Source organism: Triturus cristatus, chromosome 1_1, assembly GCF_964204655.1.
Source record: "Triturus cristatus chromosome 1_1, aTriCri1.1, whole genome shotgun sequence".
NCBI classification, from domain to species: Eukaryota; Metazoa; Chordata; class Amphibia; order Caudata; family Salamandridae; genus Triturus; species Triturus cristatus.
In genome coordinates this window covers 818,912,882-818,931,473 of record NC_140579.1, presented here as the reverse complement: position 1 = coordinate 818,931,473, position 18,592 = coordinate 818,912,882, and positions in this window count along the sequence as shown.

The following is an 18,592-nucleotide window of genomic DNA, read 5'->3' as shown; positions in this document are numbered from 1 at the left end:
CCTGCACCCGGCGCCCTGCGACCCCCTGTGCCCAATCCCGGGGTACCCACCTAACCTACAACTACCCAACTTACCTCTCGAAGTGGTGGTGGCACCTGAAACATCCTCGTCCCCGAGCCTGCAGCCTCTTTCCAAACCGGAACATTCCCATTGATTTCCATTGAGCGCCCTAAGGCTCAAAAGCACCCTGCACCCAGCCGCCCGAGTGGCCCTGGCAGTGCCCTCTCTACACTAACCTACTTCCCCACTTGCCCTGAGTAAGTGACCAGGAGCCCAGCTCCCACAGCCGCGTGGCTTGCCAGACAGCAGCCACCAACCAAGGCCCCCCTATCCCTCATAGGATAACATTGGGCCCAACTCTCTCTGCACCCGGCCGTCCTGAAACCGCTGAGGGTGAACCAACTGTACCTACCTGACACTGGGGGACCCCTGAGTCCATGCCCGGAATTTCAACACTACCAGTCGAGTACTTACCCTTAAACCGCTAACTTCATTTTCCTCATAGGGTAACATTGACTGACTTTTTCTTCAAAAATCTTCTAAGTGTGAACTTTTCAAAACTGCAAAAAGTCACCAAAAATCAGCCAAGTGACAAAAACGAATTTACTCACCTGCTCCTAGGTGAGCTCCCAGTGCTGGATCTTGGTGCCCAGCCCTGACTCTGAAAAGTGTTCACAACTATACTTACTTCTAACTCATTTTTCTCCCATAGGAAACCATTGTCTGCTTTTCTGTGAAATTTCTTCTAAGTGTCTACTTTTGCAAATTTGAAATATTCTTTTAAAATCGTACCATTTCTGCAAACGAAATTACTTACCTGCTTTTGATAAGGACCCCAGTCCTGGGTCTAGGCACCCAGTCCTGGATTACTAAAGTAACGATAAAGTACTCTACCTGCAATTTGAATTTCTTGCCATAGAGATCCATTGAATGTTTTCTGTGAAATAGTTTCTAAGTGCTAACTTTTGAAATAGCTAAATATTATTTAAAAATCATTACAGTTATTAAGTCGACTTTCATCACTTGATTCTGAATACTGACCCCAGGCTGGTTCTAGGATCCAGACCTGGAATTCCAAAAGTAATCTGAAAAGTAATTTATTACAAATAACCTGAATTTACCATTGAGCTCAATGCATTGTTATGTTTAGGAAATAGGATTGTTTATTGCAACCAACTGTGACTGTTTACACAAATTTATTGCTTGAAACAAAAGTATTTATATTCAACCTCTCATTCTGAGAAAGTATATTTTTACCCCCTTGTGGTTCTAAAAATAAAACAAGCATATATTTTATATATACAAATCATTGGCCTAGAGTTCAGTTATTGAGTGTGTGAAACCATTTGCTGACTGAGTGTGTACAATAAATGCTTTACACTGTCCTCTGGTACTGCCTTACTGCTCGACCAAGCTACCACTTTTGAGAGTAAGGTCATACCTAACTTTGACCTCTATCAGCCTCTGGGGGACTGTGGACTCTGTACACCCTGTACCTATTAGGGAACAGTATATACAGAGCCACTTTCTCACATTGGTGGATCAGCGGTGGGATACAAACTTGCATTTGTTGGACTACTTGGTTACCATCTGATCACACGACAGAACTCTTAAAAATTGCCTTTAGAATTCTGATTGGTTTTTCCAAAATTACTAAAAGTCTTGCTAGGGCCTTGCTTAAGTCCCATTAGAATTTTAGAAAAATAAAAGTCACTATAGTCAGGGTAGAGGGTTAGAACTGTCAGGTTAGAATGTCTCAAACAAACCCAGCTATTAGTGATAATAATAACATGGACCTGGTGGAGGAGCTCGACCTCACACCTTACTTACACTTGTCTTTCAAGGAATTGAGGTCCTTATGTAAACTCAAAAATTTACAAATGGGTCAGCATCCATCCAAACAAGGGCTCCAGGAGCTCCTGGCTGAGTATGCTAAAGACCACCCATCTGAACATGGTGATGGCCAGTCAGATGAGGAAAGGGAAACAGGGGAGGAGGACAGCAACCTCCCCATACTATTCCCTAGGGAGGAGATGGCACCCATACCCTCCAACTCAAGACATAGCATCTGGGCACCTAGAGACCACACAGGTGGCTCTGGTCCCAGAGACAACACTGGGGGACCCCCCAGTGAAGAGGACAGCCTTGTGAGGCTGGCAAAAAGAATAGATCTAGAGTCCAGGCTCCTGGCTCTAGAAAAGGAAAGGAGAGAGATGGGTTTAGCACCCATCAATGGTGGCAGCAATAATAAAAACAAGGATAGGGAGGAAACTTCTGACCTTAAAATCCCCAAAGGGATTGTCCCTAAATTTGAGGAAGGTGATGATATCACCAAATGGTTCACAGCCTTTGAGAGGGCTTGTGATATCAGGAAAGTAAAGAAACCTCTCTGGGGGGCACTCCTGTGGGAACTGTTCTCTGGTAACTGCAGGGACAGGCTTCTGACTCTCTCTGGGCCAGAAGCAGGATCCTATGACCTCATGAAGAAAGCTCTGATTGAGGGATTCGGATTCACCACTGAGGAGTATAGAATTAGATTCAGGGGGGCTCACAAAACCCAGACCCAGTCCTGGATTGATTTTGTAGATTTCTCAGTGAAGACACTGGATGGTTGGTTAGCTGGACATGGTGTGCAGGATTTTACTGGATTGTACAATTTATTCATGAAGGAACATATTTTGAGTAACTGCACAAATGAAAAGTTGCATCAGCATTTGGTAGACCTAGGTCTAATTTCTCCCCAAGAATTGGGAAAGAAGGCAGACCACTGGGTCAAGACTAGGGTGACCAAGACAACCACTGGGGGTGACCAAAAGAAGGTGGTCACAAAACCTCCCCAGGGGAAAGGTGGTGAGAATCCCCAAGATAAAAAGTCTGAGTCTTCCAAAGGGCCCCAAAAACCTGTTCAGGTGGGTGGGACCCAAACTACTCCCTATGTGCCCCAACCATATAGGGGGAAGAACTTTGATCCCTTAAAGGCCTGGTGTAATACCTGTAAGAAGCAGGGACACCTAACTGTATCTTGCCCCCTAAACAAAGCCCCTAAGGCACCCAGTACAGCCACTCCTGGGGCAGCAAGTATACAAATGGGATCAGAGGTGTACCCTGAGCAAATCTGGGAACACACTGAAGCAAGTTTAGTCTCCTTGGGAGAAGTGGAGTTTGCCACTGTGGCTGTGTGGCCCCCCAACTTAAAGAAATACTTACAGTACCCCTGGGTAAATGGAACTAGGGTAGAAGCTCTGAGGGATACAGGTGCCAGTGTCACTATGGTGAAAGACACACTGGTTTCCCCTGAGCAATACTTGATTGGGAAGTCTTACCCAGTCACCAACGCTGACAGTGTCACCACTAGTCATCCCATGGCCATGGTAACATTAGGCTGGGGGGGGTTACTGGCCTGAAACAGGTAGTGGTCTCTCCAAAGTTGCCAGCTGCATGCCTGCTTGGAAATGATCTGGAAACCTCAGCCTGGGCTGAAGTTGAGTTAAAGGCCCATGCAGCCATGCTGGGCATCCCTGAATTGGTGTGTGTGCAAACCAGAGCACAGAGCAAGAGGAAGGGTGAAAAAGTAGGTTTGGAGCCTGGAATAATGGCCCAACCAACCAAGAGGAAGGGCAAGGAGACTGGGGGACCAGCTTCTGTACAGCCAAACACTCAGAACCCCTCTCCCCCTGGAGAGGATGTAGATACCCCTGAGGGAACTGAGTCCATGGAGCTTGACCCTTACCAGGTTGAACTCTTGGGCCCAGGGGGACCCTCTAGGGAAGAGCTGTGCCAGGGCCAGCGAGACTGTCCCACTCTTGAAAGCCTGAGACAACAAGCTGCTTCAGAAGCCAGGGGAGATGTCAGTGGTACCCACAGAGCTTATTGGGAAGAGGGATTACTGTATGCTGAGGCAAGAGACCCCACTCCTGGAGCCACCAGGAGGGTGGTAGTGCCACAGAAGTACAGGGAGTTCCTCCTAACTTTGGCTCATGACATCCCCCTAGCTGGACATCTGGGGCAATCCAAAACTTGGGAAAGGTTAGTGAGTCACTTTTACTGGCCCCAGATGCACCAAAAGGTGAAGGAGTTTGTCAGCTCCTGTGTTACCTGTCAGGCCAGTGGCAAGACAGGTGGCCACCCAAAGGCCCCCCTCATTCCACTACCAGTGGTGGGGGTCCCCTTTGAAAGGGTAGGTGTGGACATTGTGGGTCCACTTGAACCTCCCACAGCCTCAGGGAACAAATTCATTCTAGTAGTAGTGGATCATGCTACTAGGTACCCTGAAGCAATTCCACTTAGGACTACTACAGCTCCTGCAGTAGCCAAGGCCCTCCTGGGTGTCTTCACCAGGGTGGGTTTTCCTAAGGAGGTGGTTTCAGACAGAGGTTCCAACTTCATGTCTGCTTACCTAACACACATGTGGAAAGAGTGGGGAGTGCAGTACAAGTTTACTACACCCTACCACCCACAAACCAATGGCCTTGTTGAGAGGTTCAACAAGACATTGAAAGGTATGATCATGGGACTCCCTGAGAAACTCAAAAGGAGGTGGGATGTCCTGTTACCATGCTTGCTTTTCGCTTACAGGGAAGTGCCACAGAAGGGAGTAGGTTTCTCACCCTTTGAACTTCTGTTTGGTCATCCTGTAAGGGGACCACTATGTCTTGTAAAAGAGGGCTGGGAGAGGCCTCTTCAGGAACCCAAACAAGACATAGTGGACTATGTGCTTGGCCTAAGGTCCAGAATGGCTGAGTATATGGAAAAGGCATCCAAGAACCTTGAGGCCAGCCAGGAGCTCCAGAAGCACTGGTATGACCAAAAAGCTGCACTGGTTGAATTTCAACCAGGGCAACAGGTGTGGGTTTTGGAGCCAGTGGCACCAAGGGCTCTCCAAGACAAATGGAGTGGCCCTTACCCTATCCTAGAGAGAAAGAGTGAGGTCACCTATCTAGTTGACCTGGGCACTAGCAGGACACCCAAAAGGGTCATCCATGTGAACCGCCTTAAACTCTACAATGATAGGGCTGACATCACCATGCTGATGGTGACTGATGAAGAACAGGAAGCAGAGAGTGAGCCACTCCCTGACCTCCTATCCTACAGCCCAAAAGATGGGTCAGTAGATGGTGTGATTTTCTCAGACACCCTCTCTGCCCAACAGCAGACTGACTGCAAGCAAGTCTTGCAACAATATGCTAGCCTCTTTTCCCTGACCCCTGGTCTGACAAGCTGGTGTACCCATGATGTGGACACTGGTGACAGTGCACCTGTCAAGAACAAAATCTATCGACAGTCAGATCAAGTCAAGGAAAGCATCAAAGCTGAGGTCAGCAAGATGCTGGAGTTAGGGGTCATTGAGCCTTCAGAGAGCCCCTGGGCTAGCCCAGTGGTTCTGGTCCCCAAACCTCATCAACAGGGTGAAAAGAGAGAGATGAGGTTCTGTGTGGACTATAGAGGGCTCAACTCTGTCACCAAGACAGATGCTCACCCTATCCCAAGAGCAGATGAACTGATAGACAAATTGGGGGCTGCCAAATTTCTCAGTACCTTTGACTTAACTGCAGGGTACTGGCAGATTGGCATGGCCCCAGGAGCGAAAGAAAAGACAGCATTCTCCACCCCTGATGGGCATTATCAGTTTACTGTGATGCCCTTTGGGTTAAAGAATGCCCCTGCCACCTTCCAGAGGTTGGTGAACCATGTCCTGGCTGGGTTGGAGTCCTTTAGTGCAGCTTATCTTGATGATATTGCTGTCTTTAGCTCCACCTGGCAGGATCACCTGATCCACCTTGGGAAGGTTTTAGAGGCTCTGCAGAGTGCAGGTCTCACTATCAAGGCATCCAAATGCCAGATAGGGCAGGGCACTGTGGTGTACTTGGGCCACCTTGTAGGTGGAGGCCAGGTACAGCCCTTACAACCCAAAATCCAGGCCATCATGGACTGGATAGCTCCAACAACCCAGACCCAAGTCAGGGCATTCCTTGGCTTGACTGGGTACTACAGGAGGTTTGTGAAGGGGTATGGGTCCATTGTGACCCCCCTCACAGAACTCACCTCCAAGAAAATGCCCAAGAAAGTTAACTGGACAGTTAGTTGTCGAAAGGCTTTTGACACCCTAAAAGAAGCAATGTGCTCAGCACCAATTCTAAAAGCTCCAGATTATGCCAAGCAGTTCATAGTGCAGACTGATGCCTCTGAGCTAGGGATAGGAGCGGTCCTATCCCAGACCAATGATGAAGGCCAAGACCAACCTGTTGCTTTTATAAGCAGAAGACTACTCCCTAGAGAGCAGCGTTGGAGTGCCATTGAGAGGGAGGCCTTTGCTGTGGTTTGGTCCCTGAAGAAGCTGAGGCCATACTTGTTTGGCACTCACTTCCTAGTTCAAACTGACCACAGACCTCTCAGATGGCTAATGCAGATGAAAGGGGAAAATCCAAAACTACTGAGGTGGTCCATCTCCCTACAGGGAATGGACTTTGAAGTGGAACACAGACCAGGGACTGCCCATGCCAATGCAGATGGACTTTCCAGGTTCTTCCACTTAGACAATGAAGACTCCATAGGACAAGGTTAGTCTCATCACCTTTCGTTTGGGGGGGGGTTGTGTGAGAAAGTGCCATCTTTCTTGCATGGTATGCCCCCATTTTTTGCTAAATTGCTGAATGTACTTCGATTGAGTGTACCCTGGGTTCCTGCCAATCAGGTGCCCAGGGCCTATGTTCCTTCCTTAAACCACACAAACTCCAAATTGGCAAACCCTAGCCACATGTCAGCCCCTAGTAAATGGTACCCTAGGTACCCAGGGCCTTGTGACCAGGGAAGGCCTCTAAGGGCTGCAGCACTCATTGTGCCACCCTCAGAGGCCCTGTACCCTTACACACACACACTGCCCTTGCAGGCTGAGTGTCTGGGTGCAGGACAAAACAAAGAGTCGACATGGCACACATCACTGTGTACCATGCCCATCACCTACACTGCCAAGGCATATGTCAGCCACCCCTCTAGCTGGGTGCATTACGCCTATGGTGTGGGCACAGGAGCAGGAGCCCTGTGCCCCTACAGTACCCGGGTCCATTCCTGGGCACTGTAAGTGCAGTGCTGTCATTTAAGAATACATGGTGCTGAGAGCTTGTCAAACACGAGCTCCACAGCACCATATTGGCAACACTGAAGCCTGGGAAGTTTGGTATCAAACTTCTCAGCACATTGAACCCACACTGATGCCAGTGTAGGATTTAATGTACTAAGCACCCCAGAGGGCATCTTAGAAGATGCCCCCTTACAGCTAACTTGCAATCCACGTCTGCTCTGAGGCTGCCCAGGCTGCCACACAGCAGACACGTTGCTGGACCCCTGGGTGGGAGAGCCCCTGCTCTCCCGGGCCTGCAACAATGCACATCCTGGGTGAGGTGAGAAATCTCCTCCCCCAGGATGAGCAAAGGGAAGCTTCAAAGGCCTGCCGCCAGTTGGAGTTTCCCCAGGCCACTGCAACCCCCCACTCTGGCGGGAAGCTTGGCCGGAAACCCCATACAAGGACAGGGGATGTGCCAGCCTGCCCACCCCACCCCTCAGGTGGGGGAGGCGAGGTGAAGCACATCTCCGGGCTCTCGCCATCTTGAAGATGGGAGGCCCTACCCTATCAGGATTAGGCTACTGCCCCCCTCCCACAGGAGAGAGGCAGGATAGGGGGTGTACCCACCCCAGGACAAGGACCCATTGGTCCCTGGCCTTCACCTACCTGTAACGCCCCTAAATCTAGTATTTAGGGGCCCCCTGAACCTTCCTTCCTCAGATTCCAGATAGAAAAACGACAAGAAGAGCAAGAAGAACAAAGACCTGCCCTGCAGCTGCTAAAAAGAGAAGAAGACACCAACTGCTTTGGCCCCAGCCCTACCGGCCTGTCGACTCTCGAACCTGCACCAGCGCGGCATCCCACGTGGCCAGCAACCTCACCAACCCCGGAGGACCTGGCTACCTTTTAGCTCTAAGCCCCTGGGACTCCCACGAGTAGAGGCTCTACTCAAGAAACCTACTTGCTATCCCTGGCACCAGCCCGGGACCGCGGACCCAACACACTCTGCACCAGCCAAGCCTGGCCAGTGCCGGAGTGGACAAAGACCCAGAGGACGACCCCACGGCGACTGTGACCCAGAGTCCGGCACCCAAGGACCCCCCTCGACATCCCGGAAGAAGCCTGCAGCCTCAGAACCAAGTGCCACCCCAGCCGCGATCAACCAGAGGGTAAGATTCCCGACGTCAAAAGGCACCCCTGCACCCGGCGCCCTGCGACCCCCTGTGCCCAATCCCAGGGTACCCACCTAACCTACAACTACCCAACTTACCTCTCGAAGTGGTGGTGGCACCTGAAACATCCTCGTCCCCGAGCCTGCAGCCTCTTTCCAAACCGGAACATTCCCATTGATTTCCATTGAGCGCCCTAAGGCTCAAAAGCACCCTGCACCCAGCCGCCCGAGTGGCCCTGGCAGTGCCCTCTCTACACTAACCTACTTCCCCACTTGCCCTGAGTAAGTGACCAGGAGCCCAGCTCCCACAGCCGCGTGGCTTGCCAGACAGCAGCCACCAACCAAGGCCCCCCTATCCCTCATAGGATAACATTGGGCCCAACTCTCTCTGCACCCGGCCGTCCTGAAACCGCTGAGGGTGAACCAACTGTACCTACCTGACACTGGGGGACCCCTGAGTCCATGCCCGGAATTTCAACACTACCAGTCGAGTACTTACCCTTAAACCGCTAACTTCATTTTCCTCATAGGGTAACATTGACTGACTTTTTCTTCAAAAATCTTCTAAGTGTGAACTTTTCAAAACTGCAAAAATTCACCAAAAATCAGCCAAGTGACAAAAACGAATTTACTCACCTGCTCCTAGGTGAGCTCCCAGTGCTGGATCTTGGTGCCCAGCCCTGACTCTGAAAAGTGTTCACAACTATACTTACTTCTAACTCATTTTTCTCCCATAGGAAACCATTGTCTGCTTTTCTGTGAAATTTCTTCTAAGTGTCTACTTTTGCAAATTTGAAATATTCTTTTAAAATCGTACCATTTCTGCAAACGAAATTACTTACCTGCTTTTGATAAGGACCCCAGTCCTGGGTCTAGGCACCCAGTCCTGGATTACTAAAGTAACGATAAAGTACTCTACCTGCAATTTGAATTTCTTGCCATAGAGATCCATTGAATGTTTTCTGTGAAATAGTTTCTAAGTGCTAACTTTTGAAATAGCTAAATATTATTTAAAAATCATTACAGTTATTAAGTCGACTTTCATCACTTGATTCTGAATACTGACCCCAGGCTGGTTCTAGGATCCAGACCTGGAATTCCAAAAGTAATCTGAAAAGTAATTTATTACAAATAACCTGAATTTACCATTGAGCTCAATGCATTGTTATGTTTAGGAAATAGGATTGTTTATTGCAACCAACTGTGACTGTTTACACAAATTTATTGCTTGAAACAAAAGTATTTATATTCAACCTCTCATTCTGAGAAAGTATATTTTTACCCCCTTGTGGTTCTAAAAATAAAACAAGCATATATTTTATATATACAAATCATTGGCCTAGAGTTCAGTTATTGAGTGTGTGAAACCATTTGCTGACTGAGTGTGTACAATAAATGCTTTACACTGTCCTCTGGTACTGCCTTACTGCTCGACCAAGCTACCACTTTTGAGAGTAAGGTCATACCTAACTTTGACCTCTATCAGCCTCTGGGGGACTGTGGACTCTGTACACCCTGTACCTATTAGGGAACAGTATATACAGAGCCACTTTCTCACACTGAGAGACCAAAACGAACTTTCAAACGAAGATGCTGTAGAGCTTGCATATGTAGCATTTTATTAGTGGTTTCAGTATGGCTATTTTTAACAGCAGCAGTTCCTTATTTCATGATAACAGACAAAAAGAATGATACAGATACTAATGAGAAAACAGCTACCATGAAAGGAGATAGAGTAGAATTAGAAGCAGCAGATGAGATAGATTTACATCACACATATGACACGTCTTTAAATGTCTTCACAAAGTTGTTATTTCAGAATGTAGATACGATGGAGATTAGCGATTGTTATGTTTTTATGAAATTACCAGCTTCAGTGTCAGAAGGAGTTACTTATCACCATTTACCTTTAACATATGGTATTTCATGTAGTGTACTGACAAGTTTGTTCTATAGAACAGGAAGACTTCAGTATTATTATTAAAACTTAGATGTAGTATTTTCAGAAATTCCTATTCGAAAGAATATGAATACAGTGCTTAGTAGTCCGGATGCACAGTTTAGGGTTGAATTTTTCCTAACAATGAAGTCAATAGATATAGTAAAGGCACACAAAAATAACCTAACATGTACATTATGTGAAGAAGAGAAAGTGTTTTTGAATTTAGTTGAAGAAAGGAGACAGGATTTCCAAAGAAAAGCTGCTGAATAGAAAACCCATGTACCTCCATGAGCTGAGAAAGAGGGAATTTATACAGCTGGCAAAGTTCATGCTGCGATGTCCCTAGACTTTGTGAAGAAAGGGAAAACCTGCCTCATAGATTAAAGACAGATTATAATAACGTATTTATTGGTTTCAGTGAATGTGAACATAACTTCCTGATTTTGGGAGGTTGGGGACTTAAAGGGGGAACTGATCTAGTATTTCCTGGGGTTTACTACGTGTGTGGAAATAATGCTTACTATAAGTTACCTGCACGGTGGTACGGAAGTTGCTACTTTGGGATAGTATTTCCGAAAATATATCATATAAAAAGAATCACTGGAAGCAATGAAAATACTAATGAACTAACAAGAAGAAAGGGAGCTAGTTTTTCTGAAATAGTAGGTGATATATTTGGTGCATTGATACCTTCAGTGGGAGTCATTCTAAATTCACATAGAATTTGTCAATTGTCAACAGTGGTTGATCGTCTCTCAAGTGATACTACTGGGGGTTTCTTGATGATTAATAGGAGATTGTTGCGATTAGATCTATGGTTCTATAAAACCGACGTGCGCTTGATATCGTATTGGAAAAAGAAGGCGGAGTCTGTAAAATGTTGAAAGAACATTGTTGCACTTACGTACCAGATAAAAGGAAATCAGAGGATATATTAAAAATATTACAAGACTTCATGAAGATTTGAAACCACTTGAGGCTGACAGTGTATGGGAAAGACTAACAAAGAGTATTTCTTCAATAGGGACTTGGTTTAATGATTTAGGGAAAAGTGTTTTAGGTCAAATAATCCTTCCAGTAGTTGGAATACTAATAATAGTTTTAATAATAATGATTTGGTGTAAGTGTTTTAGAAACAAAGGAAAGGGAAGAAAATATGAAGTGAATGGAAAAGGAAAGAAAAGAAAGTATGAAGAAATCCAAATGGAGGAAATGAAGGCAAGAATTTATAAACAGATGAAAGATTTAGAAGATAAAGATGAGACTAAGAGATAAAAGGAAGAAAATGAAATTGAAAGATACTGAAAGTTGGCATCTGGTTTAGGATGGGTAATTTTGTGATGGCTCAAAATGCCATCAGAGAGGGGATTGATGGAGCAGGGACTCATAGAAAAGAGACTTGTTCGGAAGCAACCCTCTCATTTAACTCACTAATATGTTAATAATTACGTATTGTGTAAAACTAACGCGCACTATATAAACACATGAATTAGTGAAGCTTTCATATGTGTTTGCTAACGTTAACCAACTGGAACGAATTACTAAAGCCGCTTTAACAGGGAAATCTTTACTGCGCATGCGTCAACTGCATCTACATAATATGACGTATTAAGGATTGGAGGGAAATTCTTGCGCATGAGCAAAAGGCACTAAAATGGAGTCTTGAAGATTCGCGTGCATGGCACCTGCTTAGCTGAAACGAAATCGAGCTATTTTACTAATGCTAATGCGGGGAAAGTATTAATAAGAAAAGGGGGTTAGAGTAGAGACAGGTGGTATACAGTGAAACCATTTATTTGTGAAAATAACATTTGTCTTTTCTAACTTTATCACTAGTGCGCATTTGGGCCTCTCCTGTATGTCTGAAGTGAGCCGAGTCATGTGGTTTTTGCGCATGACAACTGAAAGTCAGCCCGGAAGATTTACAGGCGGGCCGGGAAGAGGACAAGGTCACAGTATGCCTGAGAACCGGCAGTGAAAAATCTAAATGAATAAGACTACATGTTCAAATTAAAACATTTGTTGCAGATGTAATGTGAATGCGGGTGGGAAAATAAAAACATGAATAAAAATTAAGGGGATGGGTTTGTTAACAATGGGCTAACTGAAAAAGTGATATGTAAGCATGGTGTGATGATCTTTCCCCCCTTTCCTGACATATTAGATTTCGTATTTTTTGCGATATTGAAACTTTAGTGGGTGGTACATGAAGAGCGAAAGGTATAATTGAGGTAGCCTTTAGTTAGTTAGAGAGACGTCGATGCTGAGATGCTGTGAGCCGTGGGTGTTGTCGGAGTAGCGAGAGATGCTGATGAAGAACTTGAATGCACAGCCCTCTATCCTAATTTAATTGGGTTAGAAAGAAGATCGCGGAAGAATCTCGAGGAGGAAGAGAGTGTCAGAGAGGGGTGCGACGCGACTGTCAGTGTTAGAGAGGTCATCTATCCTGTCCTGAAATCTTTGTATCCTGAACTATCCCGGGGGACCCTTTCCAGCCCTTTGGCCAAGGCCTTGGTCTTGACACTATTCTTGGTAATTATAATTTCATGCATTTGCAGATGTTCTTTTCTCTCTGTCCTCTCCTTTCTGAGCATAAGTCATTGCAAAGTTTGAAGTATGTGTTTGATGATTTGATTAATTGAAACTTCTCTCCTATGAGTGACGGTGACTGTACTGTATTTTTGAAGTGGTTTCACATGCAATAAATTTAGATAAAGACTTAAAACTTACCCGAGTCTGTGGGTATTTACTTCATGGTATAGAGAAGTTTTTAGAATTATGTTCATTATCACCATCAATTAGTTCAACTAATAATGGTCCATCGACCAGAGTAAAGAATCTTTTGATCAGTGAAAGGTTAGATAGGAATGGTGAATAACTAATCTTAATTTTCTGATCACCCCACATAAACTTTGACTCCAGCGGTTTACTCAATTGTGTGTGTTTATGGGCACAGGTAAGTATATGGTAGTGGAGTATCTGTTGTTGGTACGCCGCTGGATCAACACTATGACACTATGGGTTTGAAAGCAGTGATTGGTAGCGTGTTTACCATGTGATCAAGGTCACGGAAGCTGACCGAAACGCTTGATCATTTGTTGGTGTGGGTAATAAAGAAGATTTTCGCACATATTTTACAGGAGACCGTGCCCATTTGTTCAAAGAAAGTTGATGTATTTGGGAATTATCGTGGCATATATATATAAATATATACTTATATATATCTATATTCACTGAAAAAACCATAGGTTTCACACATGTTATAGTTAGCGGAAATTTTACTGATAAAAAACCAATGAAATTCCCCCGTTATAGTTAGTGCAGGCAACTATAACTCACGCGACCGCAATCATCTGCTGATGCTAATACTGTATTTAGACACTTATTTGCCCATGTCTTCTTCCATACATTTTTAGCTATACATATATTACAAATATTTTTTTTTCATAAAGACACATATGTCATCAGCAGAAGATTGCGGTCGCGTGAGTTATAGTTGCCTGCACTAACTATAACGGGGGAATTTCATTGGTTTTTTATCAGTAAAATTTCCGCTAACTATAACATGTGTGAAACCTATGGTTTTTTCAGTGAATTTGCAAGGTTTTTTAAATGCTAATTCCTAACTATAACGTGTGTGAAACCTATGGTTTTTTCAGTGAATTTGTACGGTTTTTTAAATGCTAAGTTACTTTACGCCATTCGTGGCGTGCGCGCCCACTTTACGCAGTTAGTGCCGTGCACGCACGGTGGGCACGCGGTGCGCTACGCGCACCGCGTGCCCACGTTACGCTAGATGGGCCATGTACGCACGATGCGCTTCGCGCACCGTGCGCACATGGAGGACATATGATGCACTTCGTTTTGAAAGGTAATATTTTAATTTTTCGTATATGTTATAAGCCATGCACAAATGGTGCCCTTCGGGCACCATTTGCACACGGGGTGGAGAGAGTGTGGATAATTATTTTTTTTATTATTATTTTTTTTAATATTTTAGTTTAACTCATCTTTAATAAGCCATGCACAATTGGTGCCCTTCGGGCACCATTTGCACACGGGGTGGGGAGAGTGTGGATAATTTTTTTTTTTTAATAATTTTTTACCGTACGCGTACGGTAAGTGTAATCGGCGAAATTAGCGAAAAAATAAAAATTCCGTTTTTGGCCTTGGGGGATCTTTGGGGACTCCCTCAACATTGCTATGTGTGTGGGAGCTGTCTAAACAGCCCCTTTACATGTTTTTGGGCTTAATATTTTAAACATCACTCTCAGTGCGAGAGAGAAAATGGCGGCCGCCGCTTCCTGGTTTCGGCCGATTCGAATGTTTACTAAGATCTAAGAGCCAATCAGAATCGCGCTCGCGCACGCCACCGTACGCGTACGGTAAGCGTACCGTAAGCGCACCGTAAGCTGGCTCAGATATATATATTGATTTAAAGGCTATTTTCTCAGAATCTACTGAACAGATTTACACCAAACCTACAAAAGGCACTTCCTTGACCTGAGGACTACCTCTCTGCCAAATTTCTAGTAATTCTGTTCAGCCGTTCGGGCTGTAGCCCTGTCTAAAGGTCCTATGGAAAAATGCATGGGAAAAACGCGTTTTGGGACCCCCCTTTTATCTCAGCCCCCGCTTGACGAATCCCCCCGAGACTTTCAGGGAAGGAGCGGAGCGGAGCGCCCCACCTATTTTGAAAAATTCGCGAGGATTCGTCGACCGGCGCCAAAGTTATTCAAAATAGAATGTTGCGGATTTCCTATGGAAACGTGGTCCTAACTATAACTACCTACTGGCGACCGCCAGTAGGTAATATAGATATAGATATATATATATATATATATATTCACTTAAAAAACCATAGGTTTCACACATGTTATAGTTAGCTGTACATTTCACTCGTAAAAAACCAATGAAATTCCACGTTATAGTTAGATCAGGTAACTATAACTTGCGCGCCCACAATAAACTGCTGATTATGTCACATATTACATCACTCATGACATGGTCAGTGACATCACTCATGACATCAATGTTGACATCTGAAATTACACATTGTGGATTGCGGTCGCGCAAGTTATAGTTACCTGATCTAACTATAACGTGGAATTTAATTGGTTTTTTACGAGTGAAATGGACAGCTAACTATAACATGTGTGAAACCTATGGTTTTTTAAGTGAATTTGCAAGGTTTTTTAAATGATAATTCCTAACTATAACGTGTGTGAAACCTATGGTTTTTTCAGTGAATTTGTACGGTTTTTTAAATGCTAAGTTATGTATTTTTTTTTTTTTCTGGTTTTTCACTATGCGCACACCCTGCGTGCACCGAGCGCCCACGTTACGCAGTCCATGCCGTGCGCGCTTCGCCTTTTTTTACACAGTAACATTTGTTTTTTTCTCCCTTGTGGGTCCTTTAATTTATTTAATAAATGTGATTGTTACTTCTTTATTTTTTTTTTATTTTTTTTTGCCGTGCACGTACGGTAAGCTTACCGTACGCGCACTCCGCGATTTTTTAAAAAAAATTAATAAATGTATTTTTCGTACTTTTGGGTCCTTCTTGGACCCCCTGACAAACACTAGGGGGTCTGCAACTCTCTTCGTTGCCCCCTTTTCACGTTCCCCACCTTTGTTTCTCAGTGCGAGAGACAGAAAATGGCGGCCGACACTTCCTGATTTCGACCGATTCGAATGTTTACAGTCATGTAACCACCAATCAGAATTGAGCTCGCGCACGGCACCGTACGCGTACGGTAAGCTTACGGTAAGCGCACGGAGCGCGCTTACAGATATATATATTGATTTAAATGCTATTTTCTCAGGACCTACTGAACAGATTTACACCAGACCTACAAAAGGCACATCCTTGACCTGAGGACAACCTCTCTGCCAAATTTCAAGTAATTCTGTTCAGCCGTTCGGGCTGTAGCTCGGACTAAAGGTCCTATGGGAAAATGCATGGGGAAAACGCGTTTTGGGACCCCGCTTTTTTTCAGCCCCCGCTTGACGAATCCCCCGAGACTTTCAGGGTAGGAGCGGAGCGTAGCGCCCCATTAGTTTTGAAAATTTCGCGAGGATTCGTCGACCGGCGCCAAAGTTATTCCAAATAGAATGTTGCGGATTTCCTATGGAAACACGGTCCTAACTATAACTATCTACTGGCGACCGCCAGTAGATAATATATATATATATATATATATGTATATATATATATATATATATATATATATATATAGATCAGTTATATTAGCTAGTAAGCAGGCGGGTTGAGCTTGTCAAAGATGAAGGTATGAGGTGGCCTGTAAGATGAGTAGGTTGTCTCAATTATGGAGTGTGATTTGTATTTCAATTGTCAACAGCATGTCCTACTGTAGCTTTTATTATATGAATGTCTCTGGAGATGTGATCTTTTTAGTGTATTGAGACTGGGGTGAGATGGTTGAAGTGAGGAGGGGGCAGAGAGAGTTTTTTAGAGTGCTGTGGTCTGAAGATGGTGATGAGGCTGGCACTTACTTGATGGTGGTTTGGGCAAAGTGAGTGGCCCATCATTCTGGTATGGTCCCTTCAGGGCCAAACTAGTCATGTGTGCAATGCAATATTGCAGACTTTAACCCTCAAATCATCAAAATGACCTGTTCTTACATTTTACCAGAAAACCCAGACATTTTGTCTTACAATGTCCCTTCTAATGTCTTTTCCTTTACAACCACCATCTCATACTAAACCAGATACCTGAAAATCTGTCCCCAAGGAACTATGACTTACGGTTCCCATGTCCAGGTCTAAACGTATTTTCTCATTAACATACAGCAACATCCATCCAGATTTCATTATCAACCATGTGGCTGAAACAAAAATCTGCAAAGAAATCTATTACTCCTCACAATATTCATACTCACCCAATTATCTCAGATGTAGTTGTGTCTGGTAGGGCTGCCATGTCTACCAGTTTTGTAACAGCCTCAATCAACACAGTATCCAAGGCCTCTATATCGCTGCCAGGCTGCTGATTTTTACCTGTGAAAAGGGATAGAAAATAAATGACTCAGAAAAAACATATGCTTTTCTTAATCAGGTTAATCATGACTGGCACATTCCCAGTGCAAGTAAACATGTGTTGCATACCAACTGTACCTCACAGCATATTACAAGCACATAGTCCATATTTCATGCTGCCTTTTTCTTAAAGGGGGGCTTTATTTTATATTTTGTTTTGACATGTTGTCCCTGTTTCAATTGCAAAGGGACAGGTTCCTCAAGACCTCGTCTCTAACTTCCATAACTATTAGAAATCAATTCAGCGGAACAACTCGATTTTTTTAACAATCAGAATTCCAAAAAACTGTTGCATCCTCACATGTGCCTTTGACTTAGTGTTGCACATGTCTTCTATGTGAGGCTTATGTTTTTTATTGAAACATTACAGAGACACTACCCTATAATGAAGGTATAACTAAATTTCTCCATTTACACCTTTGGGTCTGGACCAGTTTCTTAAAGACACTTGTAAAATGGCTAGGATTGCTATAACAATGGATACTCATAAACTGATTGACATTTTCTGAACAAAGGCAGCAGACTGAATCTACAATTAACTTAGGTGCCGACAAAGAGAGCACATTTTAGCAGTAAAAAAGACAGTGATAAAAAACAAAGAGACAGAATTAAAAAACAAATTTAGAAACCTTCCTGAAAAATTGATGTACGATTTTTCTATAGTTCTTTGTGAATTAAATTAAATATTTCACCATTTGTAAAAATGGTCAATCTATACTTGTGTCTGTATTTTTGTGCATTGTTTAGAGTTTCAAATAAAATTGCATAGGTTAGGGCCCCTAATTTCCGCTAATGACTCAGTAGTAGACACTGGGTTCCAATAATGATTCCCTAGGGGTCCCTGAATTTTAGTAATGGCTCAGTGGGATCACTGACAGAATATCGATGACAAGAATATCGACCTACAAAAATAGCGAGGAAAAAATATAGAATGCCAAAATATCGACTGCCTATCTACAAACAGGTAAGTACTAAAATATCGATTCCAAAATATAGTTGTAAAAAATTAAGGGGCCGATTCCGATCCTGGAAAAACCGGGTACGAACCGTCGGTCGGAGCGTTTTCTCCGTCCGACTCGTACCCGGTTAAAAAACATTACAAACATGCAAGTACGATTCGCACGGAAACACCATTTCCGTACGAATCGTAAAAATCACCGACGAAAATATGCATACAAATGTGATCCGGGAAAGCGCCGACGTGACGTCGGGACGCATGCAGGCTGCGTTTCACGAACCAGGAAGTACGATCCGCACCGACGTCACTCCGCACGGATAAAATTCTCCGCCTGCCAAAAACTGCCGGTTAATCAGGACGACGCGCGCAAGGAGCACCTGTACGCGACGGACAGCTATGGAC